This window comes from Callorhinus ursinus, unplaced genomic scaffold (assembly GCF_003265705.2).
Source record: "Callorhinus ursinus isolate GAN/ISIS: 27379988/994484 unplaced genomic scaffold, GSC_fseal_2.0 scaffold48, whole genome shotgun sequence".
NCBI classification, from domain to species: Eukaryota; Metazoa; Chordata; class Mammalia; order Carnivora; family Otariidae; genus Callorhinus; species Callorhinus ursinus.
The window spans coordinates 9174824-9186016 of NW_027397110.1; the positions used below are offsets into that span (position 1 = coordinate 9174824).

Below are 11193 nucleotides of genomic sequence, written 5' to 3' on the forward strand. Positions count from 1 at the left end.
ACCAGCAACAATGACAAGAGATAGCTTCACAAAGCCAATGTAAAAAGAAACAGATGACCTACAGAGGAATAAGGATGCCTGATTTCTTAACAGCAAACCTGATTTCTTAACAGCAAACCAGAAGTGTTGAGCTACCTACGAAATCATGAAAAAAATTTGTATTTCCAGTGAAACAATCCTTCAATAATGGGAGCAAAACAAGGACACTTTCAGACAAAAACTGAGTTTACCACCAACACACTCTCATTATAGAACTTCTTAAAAATGCTTATTGCAATATCCATAATTAGTCTAAAATATTTCATCATAGACAAAGTGTCCAAGCCTAAAGGAGTGGTCATTTGGTATTGTATTAGGAGACACATTTCAGGGGCTGGGACCACTTCTGCTATCCATATCTAGATCAATATGCCAGGCTTGTTAATTAATAAATTGAATAGCAGGAATTAGTTTTCACTGACAAAATTAACAAATTGCTAAATAGCATGACGACTGTCAGTAAAAGACTCTCATGGTTAAATTAAAGGTATTCAAGTTATGTTAACTTATTTGAGTGACACTCCTTATCCTTGTATAAATAAGATATAAAATTTAGCAAGTCCTGTAAGCTGCACACTTAGGGATGCTGCCTGAGAACTGAGCCCTAAAATGCCCTGTATCCAGGCAATGATGAGGAGAACTACGATTTGCCTGATACCAACCATAAAAGTAGTACAACCCTGTCTCTGGGGTGGTGTCACATCTACCTTTAGTGCACATTCTATGCAAGATGATGGCTAGAGCACCTGAAAGGAGAGAGTTGGGGCTTCATTAGCATAGAGAACTGCTTTGTACCTACTTGCTAATTACTGTTTGTTTATTAAGCATCTATTTTTATATGTGGCAGAATTTGGATGGGAGAAGCAAGTAGCACATCCTCATTCACCTCAAACTCTTAACAGTTACCAATATCTACTAAAACAATGCTAGGAGCTGGCTTGACCACATTGGCTTGGTCAGTTCACATTATCTGACACAAAAAGCAATGACAAAGACCTTTTGTAGGATCCAAACATGCATGCTGGCAAGGCAGTGTGTTGTTATGCTTCTAGTGTATAAACTAAAAAGAAGGAAATGGTGGGGTGGTGGGGGGATTATTTAGAAACAAATCCATGGCATTGAAACCAAACCATTGTGAAAAGTTGGGGAAACTGTGGGAAGCAGCAAGCCAGTCTCTGGACATTTTGGTTGAGTTTGGAGATTGTGTGAAGGAGAATAGAGAGTCTGGTGTAAAGGACAGTGAAAATGAGATAAAGAGACAATGAGGTGAAAGATGTTAAGGAGAGGGTATGAGGAGAGGGATGGAGTAGGAGCTAAAGAGTAAAATCTTAGGGTGCCTGGGTGGCTCAGTTGGTTAAGCGACTGCCTTCAGCTCAGGTCATGATCCTGGAGTCCCAGGATTGAGTCCTGCATCGGGCTCCCTGCTGAGCGGGGAGTCTGCTTCTCCCTCTGAACCCTCTTCCCTCTCATGCTCTCTCTCTCTCTCATTCTCTCGCTCTCAAATAAATAAATAAAATCTTAAAAAAAAGAGTAAAATCTTAGAAGAAAACACAGGTATATATTTTCATGACTTAGGATTAAGCAGTAGTTTTTTAAAATATGACACCAAAAGCACAAACAACCCCCCCCAAAAAAATAGACTGAATTGAGCTTCATCCAAATTTAAAACTTTTGTATTTCAAAGGACACTATCATGAAAGTGAAGAGACAACCCACAGAATGGGAGAAATCTTGCAAATCATATATCTAAAGGTATTGTCTCTCAACTCTAAACCCACCATTCTATACTCCACTTTGTCCAGTATCCAAATATGTAAAGAGCTCTTACAACTCAACAACAAAAAGACAACACAATTTTTAAAATGAGCAAAGGACTTGAAAAGACATTTTTTCCAAAGAAGGTAAGATTTTACAATGAAGATAAGCTTAGAAGGTAAGTGTTGTCTTACATAAATGAAAAAAAAAAGAAGATATACAAATGGTCAATAAGCCCATGAAAAGATGTCCAACATAATTAATTATTAGGAAAGTGCAAACCAAATAACAATAAGATACCACTTTAAACCCACTGAGAAGTCAATAATCAGAGACAGACGATAGCAAGTGTTGGTGAGGATATGGAGAAATTGAAATTATTGTACATTGCTGATGGGAATGTAAAGTGGTTCAGTTGAGGCAGAAAATAGTTTTTCAGTTCTTCAGAAAGTTAAACATAGAATTACCCTATGACCCAGCAATTCCATGCCAAGGTATATACCCAAAAGAATTGGAAATAGGTGTGCAAATAAATATATGTCCACTCATTTCAAGCAGCACTGTTCAAATAGCCAAAAGGTGGAAACAACCCAAATGTTGCTCAATGGATGAAAGGATAGACAAATTGTAGTATACAATGGAATATTATTTAGCCATAAAAAGGAATGAAATACTGACACATGCTACAACATGGATAAACCTGGAAATGTTATCCTAAGAGAAAGAAGCCAGACACAAAAAGTCACAGATTGTATGATTACATTTATATGAAATATCAAGAACAGGTTAACCCATAGAGACAGGAAGCAGGTCAGCGGTTGTAGGGGTTGGGATGTGGGAAATGAAGAGTAACTGCTTAATGGGTATGGGGTCTCCTTTTGGGGTGATCAAATGTTTTGGAACCAGATAGAGGTGGGGACTGCCCAACATTTTGAAAGTACTAAATTACCACTGAATTGTTCACTTTAAATGGTTAATTTTATGTTGTGTGCATTTCACAGCAATAAAAAATAAGGCGAGTATTTTTGTCAGGTTTGATAGAAACAAAATCTAAGTTTGAAAATAAAAGAATGAAAAATACATAATGGGAAAATACTAACCCAAAGAAAGCAGGTGTACAAATATGTAGATTTTTTTTAATCCTTTACCGAGGTAAGAGAGTTTCTTTGTATTCTTGGTTTACTTGTAATTTTTTTAAATCATAAATGGAGGTTGAATTTTATCAAACATTTTTTCTACATCTATTGAGATGATCATGTGGTTTTTCTCCTTTAATCGGTTAATGTGATGAATTACATTACGTGATTTTTCTGATGCATTCCTGGATCCAGCCCAAACTTGACCTACATTTCCTTTATTTACAACAGCCTTTGGTTTGGATACCAAGATTATGCCAACTTCCTAGAAAATGAATTAGGGAGTACCGGTATTTTTTCTCCTCTCTGGAAGAGTTCATGTTAGATTGAAATTATTCAGTCCTTAAATATTTGGTGAAACTCCCTGGTTTAAGAAAAAAAAGTCTCATTCTTTGGTATGGAGATTTTTGATCACCAATTCAATTTTTGAAATGGTTCCAACATTGTTCACATTTTAAATATTTTCTAGAGCCAAATTTCATTACTTGTAAATGTGGAAAAATTGTGCATTTGATTTAAAATTTCAAATTATTGGCCAAAGGTTGCTCATAATATCCTCTTACTATATTTTTAATTTATTCTTTGTCTGAAGTCATGTTTTCTTTCAATTCCTTTCAATAGTTTATGGGTTCGATCTTTTGTTTCCTAAGAGATCTGCTGGACCTGTAGCAGTTTGATTAGTCTTTTCTAAGAACCAGGATTTGGCTTCATTATTCACATCTAGTTTATGTTTTTTTCTATGTCATCTATTTTTGCTCTTATCTTTTACATTTCCTTTTTCCTACTTTCTTTGGGTTTATTCAGCTGTTCTCTTGCTAACTTCGTAGGTCCAATGTTTCGCTTGTCGGATTCTCAGCCTTTTTATCTCGCTAAGCCTCTTGCACATTCTGATGTGTGAAATTTTTATTATTGTTCACTTCTGGTATATTCTAAAGTCCATTCTTTCTTTTTTTTTTTAAAGATTTTATTTATTTATTTGACAGAGTGTGCGTGTGCACACGCGCACGCGCACGCACAAACAAGGGGAGCAGCAGGTACAGGGAGAGGGAGAAGCGGATTCTCTGCTGAGCAGGGAGCCTGATGCAGGCAGGGCTTGATCTCAGGACTCTGGGATCATGACCTGAGCTGAAGGCAAATGCTTAGCCGACTGAGCCACCCAGGTGCCCCCCATTCTTTCTTTTTTATCCAGGAATTATTTAAAGAGAGCTTTTTTTTTTAAATTTCTATATATCTTGTGATTAACTTCTTGAGTTACGTGGTGGTCAAAAAATGTTGTTTGTTCAATCCAACTTTTTTGACAGTAACCAAAGACTGCGTTTTGGTGAGATAAATGATCAATTTTCATACATGTCCTAGGTGTGCTTGAAGAGAATGTAATGTCTCCAGTTACTTGGTGAAATGTTCTAGGCATCCCCATTATGTGATGCTTATAATCCTGTAACTCCTGTCTTCTCTATCCTCAGACTTTTTGTTTGCTTGTTTGTTTGGGTTGTTTGCTCGTTAGTTACTGGGTGAGGGGTGTTAGATGTGGGAAAAGCAGGAGACAGAAGGATGAGTTAAACTCACAAGGAACCCATCAGCCATGTCCGTCTGGAAGGCCAAATGTTCTGCAAAACAATAGTTTAGTCCCTTCAACTCATGTTAGGAAAATAGGGACTGTTCTAAATTTAAAAAGATTTAGGAATGTAAGCAGGTTGGGCCCTGGATCCTAATTTAGAAAAACTACAGCTCTAGAGGACATCTGGGGGACAATTGACTTGGGGCTGTCTAACTCCTGGGTCCCTCCTGTCTAGGTCCAAGGGCATCCAAGCGTCCTGCCTTTCTAGATGGCTGGCACTTTGGTTGTGCCAGAGGAAGGCTGACATCATCGTCAAACTATTACAATGATAATAGACACTTCTGTTGCTATGATAACAAAAGTCAGTCCCAGGGACCCAGAAGAGTATCTGGTAATGGCAGACACTTGAAAATATTATTTTGAGTGATTTACCAGTGGACTTCAGAAACAGACTATGTGGTAGGTCTTGCTTTCTCTAAAGACTCTGACGATGGGGTACCCTCTCCCCCGTGCCCCCTCCTTTGTTTCACAAAACCCAGAGCAGGTTTATCATTACCCTTATAGCTCTCTCAGTAATCTGTTTATGGGCCTGCCTCCTCTACTGTGCCCTCAAGAGCAGAGACTCTCTAATTTCCCTGGGTCTCCCCAGCATCTAGCCTCGCTGGTGGAGCAAACAGAATTAGTAGGCCACGGAATCCGGCCTCTGTCTTGGCACAGCCTCCACAGGCTCCATATTTGCAAAATTCTGGGCCCAACTCCCTTACCTCTTTCATCTCTCTTCAGATAGAATATTCTGGTCCATCAGGGAGAGGAAAACAAGCCCAGCCCTGACAGATTAGAAGGAAGGCAAATGGCAGAAGATTTCTGTGGCCAAGCGATGACTATGTCTGTCCAAACGAGGAAATTTCAGGGTTTGGAAATTCCCCAGCTGAGGAGAGGCAAAGGCTCCTCCCTGGCCGGGTCTCCCAGCCGGCAGCTGGCGAGGACAGCTTCATTTTGATGTGTGAGGCTTTGCTACACCCTCAGAAGGCCCCCCCAGAATGAAACCACTGTTCAGAGAAGTTGGGGAGCCCCTGGGTTTGCAGAGAAATGAGAATCTGCAGCTGGACTCGATGGGACAAGATCAGCTGTATACCCTCCACTAAATTTTTTAAGACCTTTCTCTAAACTCAGGCCACTAGACATATTCTAGGAAGATAATTGGTCAAAGGCAAGAAGATGTGTGCATAAGGGTCTTTGTCACAGCTTGTTTGTAATTTAAAAAAAAATGGAAATAACATCCAGTTCCATCAATTTGGGATCGCATAGATGAATAATGATCATCTGCACAATGGACTACTGTGTAGGCGCTAAGGGATAATGACAGATCGATATTCATTGATATGGAAAGAGATACATGATAGATACATACATACATAGAGACTAAGACACACCTGTTATGATGTCCAGAAGGCCAAGCTGTACCAAACTTCACCAAACTGCACCAAAGATTATCACTGTGTAGTGGAATTTAGGATGATTTTTATCTTCTCATTTACACTTTATGTTCTATTTAATTTTCTACTGTGAGCATACGTGGTTTTCCTTATCAGGAAAAATAAAGTCATTCACATTTTGGAATACATAAAATGCACTGTTGGCATTTTTGAAATGAATAGTTTCTCAATATACACATATGTCAAATCATTACGCACACGCCTACAACCAACATGATGTGTGTCAACTATGTGTCAATAAAAGAAAGAGTTGGTCCGCATGCATGATATTCCATTCTAAAAGTGGTAAAACTTTAGTGCGCTGTTTACTCTGTTTCCTCACCCCTCCGTGTAGGTTCTACTAAAACCTGGAATTTAAGATGGAATTTAAGCCTGAGATTTGTTTCTGTTTTAATGATGCTGCTTCCATGTTGGAAATTCTGAACAAACGAAGCCCACTGAAATAGTTAGGGCCAGGCGGAGCCAGACCGCCTGGGTTTGATCTGGATTGCGTCGTGCTCTATCTAGTTCTGTGATCCTAGCTGGGTCGTGCAATCTTACTTTGACTCATATTTAAATCTGGGGTGATCATAATACCTACATCATAAGATTAAGGATCATTGTGAAGGTTCAGTGGGTTGATACAGTTACAGAAAGCACTTAGGACAATGCCTGGCTTAAAGCAAACACTCAAAAAAGGTTTTCATTTTATTTTTTATTAAAATTCACAGTCACATCATCAATTATGTGCACTTACTGTGCATTTTATTGGTTTACTCTTAAATTGCACATCTCCCGTTTTGGATCCCATTCTCTTTTTTCTGGAGTAGATCCTGAAAAACTTTTTCCCGAAGTATTGACTAGGGGTTAGCTTTGCATGTCTTTGTATGCACAAAATTGTCATTATTTTGCTACCATCCTAAACAAAATTCTTCATGAGTCCAGGTGGGTTAGAAATTATATTCACCAGGGCACCTGGCTGGCTCAGTTGGTGGAGCAATGCGACTCTTGATCTCGGGGTTTTAAGTTCAAGCCCCATGTTGGGTGTAGGGATTACTTAAAAAATTTTTTAAAAATTTTTTTTACTTAAAATTTAAAAAGAAACAAATTATATTCACCTAGAAGTGTGTTAATGTTGTTCCTCTGACGTTTCATGTTATAGACGATGCTGGATTTTAGGCATCCTGAAAGGCCTGAGATTGACAGCTATTATGACTATTATGACCGCCCACATGACCCTAGACAGATGACCTAATCTCACTGTGCTTCATTTCCTTTCTCTGTAAAATGGGAAAAATAACAGCACCTACTTTGCGAGTTGTTACAATTGAATGAATGAATGAATGAATGAATGAAAAGCACATAGAATGATCCTGGGCAGATAGCCGGCCTTCAATAAAATTAGCTAGCTATGTCATAAAGTTCAAAGGTCTTTAGACATTTAAACATCTTAAGAGGCAAAGAAATACAAAATCCAATCAATGATTTGGAAACTAAGCTTGCAGATTTCCATCAACAGAGGAAAGAATTAGGTAATGATAGGACTCAGTTCCAAGGATATGGACCAAAGCAGTCACAAGGGCTCTGAGATGACCCCACACAGAAGGTCTTGAGATAAGCATCTACACATAGTCCTTCCATCGAGGTCATGGACGAGGACCCAGCATATAGATCTTGGGTCATTATGCAACATCAAACAGCTGACTAAGTAGCCTCAAAAATTGCTCAAATGACCTGACAGTTTCCCTGGTGAGTAAGTACTTTTTACTCCCCAGGAAGACTTACAGAAATGTAAAAAGAACAAATACCAAAGTGTTAATATTTGTATGTTAACGTGGTTTTGCTATTATAGCCTTATAATGTTAGTGTGAACTTGGGTTATTAGAATAACAGATTACCTTGTGATTCCAATTTAAAATACATAATTGAGGGGCTCCTGGCTGGCTCAGTCAGAGGAGTGTGCAACTGTTGATCTCAAGGTCGTGAGTTTGAGCCCCACAGTGGGGATAGAGATTACTAAAAAAAATAAATAAATAGGGGCACCTGGCTCAGGTCATGATCTCAGGGTCCTGGGATCCAGCCCCATGTTGGGCTTCCCGCTCAGCAGGGAATCTGCTTGTCTCCTTCTGCTCCACCCCCTCAGCCCCTCCAACCCCCTCACACACTTGCGTGCATGCTCTCTCTCTAATAAAATAAATAAAATCTTTAAAAATAAATAAATAAATAAAATATATAATTGAATGATTGATCTGAATTTAAGATTTTACTCTTTCATACATTATACTGGGACAGCTCATCAAACCTCAAAGACACCATATCTATAATCTAAATGTGTTAAGCTTATAAGAATCACTTAAGTTACTTGAGAAAATTTGTCCCCTGATTATACTTAGGAAGTTGAGAAAATATACTATATATGATGGATAACGCAATAGGAAACAGTTTCAGGAGTTTATGTTTGTAAATGAGACCAAAATTGATCCAAAGCCTCCTGAGAAGTGATTGCTAAAATTTGCTAGATCTATAATTAAAATAATAAATTATTTAAGCTGCAATTAAGAGCTTAAGGACAAACTAGGATTTTTCTTTTTATGTATAACTTTAATAAATTGAATAGTAATTTTTAAAACCTAAGCAAACCCCCAAATAATCTTCTCTGCACATAAAAATTACTTTTTAAAATATTTTTTTGGGGTGCCTGGGTGGCTCAGTCGGTTAAGCATCTGCCTTTGGCTCAGGTCATGATCTCAGGGTCCTGGGGTCAAGCCCCACATCAGGCTCCCTGTTCAGCTCCCTCTCCCTCTGCCCCTCTTCCCAACTCACACGTGCCCCCACGTGCTCTCTCTCGCTCTCAAATAAATGAATAAAATCTTTAATAAAATAAAATACTTTTTAACTGAAATATAGTTGACACACAATGTGACATTAGTTTCAGTTTACAACACAGCAATTTGACGACTCTATACGTTCTACCATGCTAACCAGGAGCATAGCTCCCATCTGTTACCCACAAAAACTACTTTTAAGGGCAGCAAAAAATATTCACGTTAATGTTTATATGTGTGTACGGGTTTGAGATATTTGAGACAGTCTTTTTTTTTTTTTGAGGGATAAAACAGTTTAATTTAGAAATAAGCTTTGGACAGCCTCCCAATCGGAGGGGAGCCTAAGGGCCCACCCGTGGAGAGAAAAGCCCTCATGGAGGGTAAGGCCCCCAAGTAGGGAGAGAACAGCCCAGGAGCTGCTTCCAACAGTACCACGAAGCAAAAATATGCTCAGGGGCCATGCTAATCTTCTCTGTATCGTTCCAATGTTAGTGTATGTGCTGCCAAAGTGAGCTGGAGACAGTCTTGTCACCTCTCATTTCTGTCTGTGTGGGGCCAAGAATAGGACAAATTCCCAGCAGGCCCCTGGGCTGACCTCCCGGCCCCCTTCAACTCACACAGGAACTGGGCACGGGTCACGACTCTTTGGGCAGTACGCACCCATCACCAGCCACGGGTCACACAGAACCTGGAAGACAGAAGTGTCCCCAGCCCTATGGGACTAAGGGTATGGCTCACAGTGTTCCCCAGAGGCATGGCCCATCTTGGTGTGAGAAGCGGCGATGTGCAGACCCGTCCCAGAGTCGGGGGCTGAGGTTGTGCCAGGGATCCTGCTCCCTCCATGGCTCAGAACATGAAGACCAGGGGCGCCTGGGTGGCTCAGTGAATTAAGCGTCTGTCTTCAGCTCAGGTCATGATCCCAGGGTCCTGGGATCCAGCACTGGGCTCCCTGCTCAGTGGGGAGTCTGCTTCTTCCTCTCCCTCTGCTGCTCCCCCTGCTTGTGCTTTCTTGAGCGCTCTCTCTGTCAAATAAATAAAATCTTTTTTAAAAATAAAATAAAATAACTACATAATCAGGCTAACATAACTCTTTTGTCCTCAGGCTGTGGCCTGCCTGTTCACCTGAGAACACCACACCACTGGAAAACCCCTCTCGGCAATGTCTGGGAGGCCCACGTGTGTCCCTAAGCCCTGGGGACCCACTCCCCTCCCACGGGATCTGGGATGCTTGGCTGGCACGGCACTCTCTGGCACGTTCTCAGCTGTCCATGCATTTTGGAGGTGCAACTCAATGAGACCATTAGAAGGATTCTTTCTAAGTAACCCCTAGAAGTTTATGTTTGCAGACTGTCCCAGAACTGCCATGTCACAGTAAGATTTTGATCTTTATTATCACTCATCCTAAGGACTGCCTCAGGACCCCAGGAAAGGAGGCAAAGGTGATGTGACCACTAGAGAGACTCACGTCCAGGCTGGTCCTCACTGTGAGCAGAAGCAGGGATCTGAGGCCAGGTTCTGGGAGAGCAGGCAGTCAAGCAGCCCGGCTTCTCTGGCCCCCGGGCTGGCCCACTGCTCCCGCCCGGGCAGGGACCACACTGCTTGACAGAGCTGGCAGAACAGAACCAAAAGAAGCACCAGCCCCTTGCCTCACCCCCTCTCAGATGCAGCCTCCTGGCATCCACCTGTCCCATTGCCCCAACCTCTCCTTGCCTCAAAAAAGAATCTGGGAAACTAACACCCCCCCCTTCCCCAACAACTGAGAAGTATTTGAAAAAGTTTCCCAGCATAACAGGAAGAGCAGCAAGAGGACAAGTTTGCACAGAGCTGGGGGCAGTCTGCTGGGAGATAAAAGAGAAGGTTCTTCTCATCTGTTTTGCATTCTCTAGAAGAGGGAGGGGTCATCAGGGCCCCCCCGGGGCTCACACGAGCCAGAATCATTCCTGATTTTATTTGTAATTGCTTAGGAGTCAGTTCCCTCCAACCCTGGCCTTGACCATCCCCTGCAACAGTTCTGTGACCTTGCTGGGGGCCACCAGCCTCCACAAGCCAGATTGTTATCCAAGAGAGAAACAAATCATTGTATTTTGGGGTATCTTTGTACAGAAGCTTAACATTTGCCCAAACTAACTAACATAACGGGGAAATGGCTTCCTCCCCCTTGTCCACCTTTCTGTTGGAGGGTACCCAGGCTTGGAGATTCTAGAGATAGCTCTTTCCATGTTTATTTGTAGCCTCTGCCTCCCTGGATGTACGTCGAGGAGGCTGGGCGGTGGCAGATTTGAGAAGCGGCCACCACTTGGCACTCGGGACCTCACCAACAACCCAAGTAAGGCTTTGCCTCTGCGGCAAGCTCACTGTGATGGGTCCTTTTTCCTCTTGCAATGAGTTTTCTCCTGGAGCTTCCT

At 41.2% G+C, this 11193-nt stretch overlaps 1 pseudogene; it reads right to left on the reverse strand.

Annotated features, from left to right (window-relative positions):
* Positions 1-9235: 9235 nt before the first annotated feature.
* LOC112831558 (U6 spliceosomal RNA) lies at positions 9236-9302 on the reverse strand (annotated as a pseudogene).
* Between the last annotated feature and the right edge of the window lie 1891 nt (positions 9303-11193).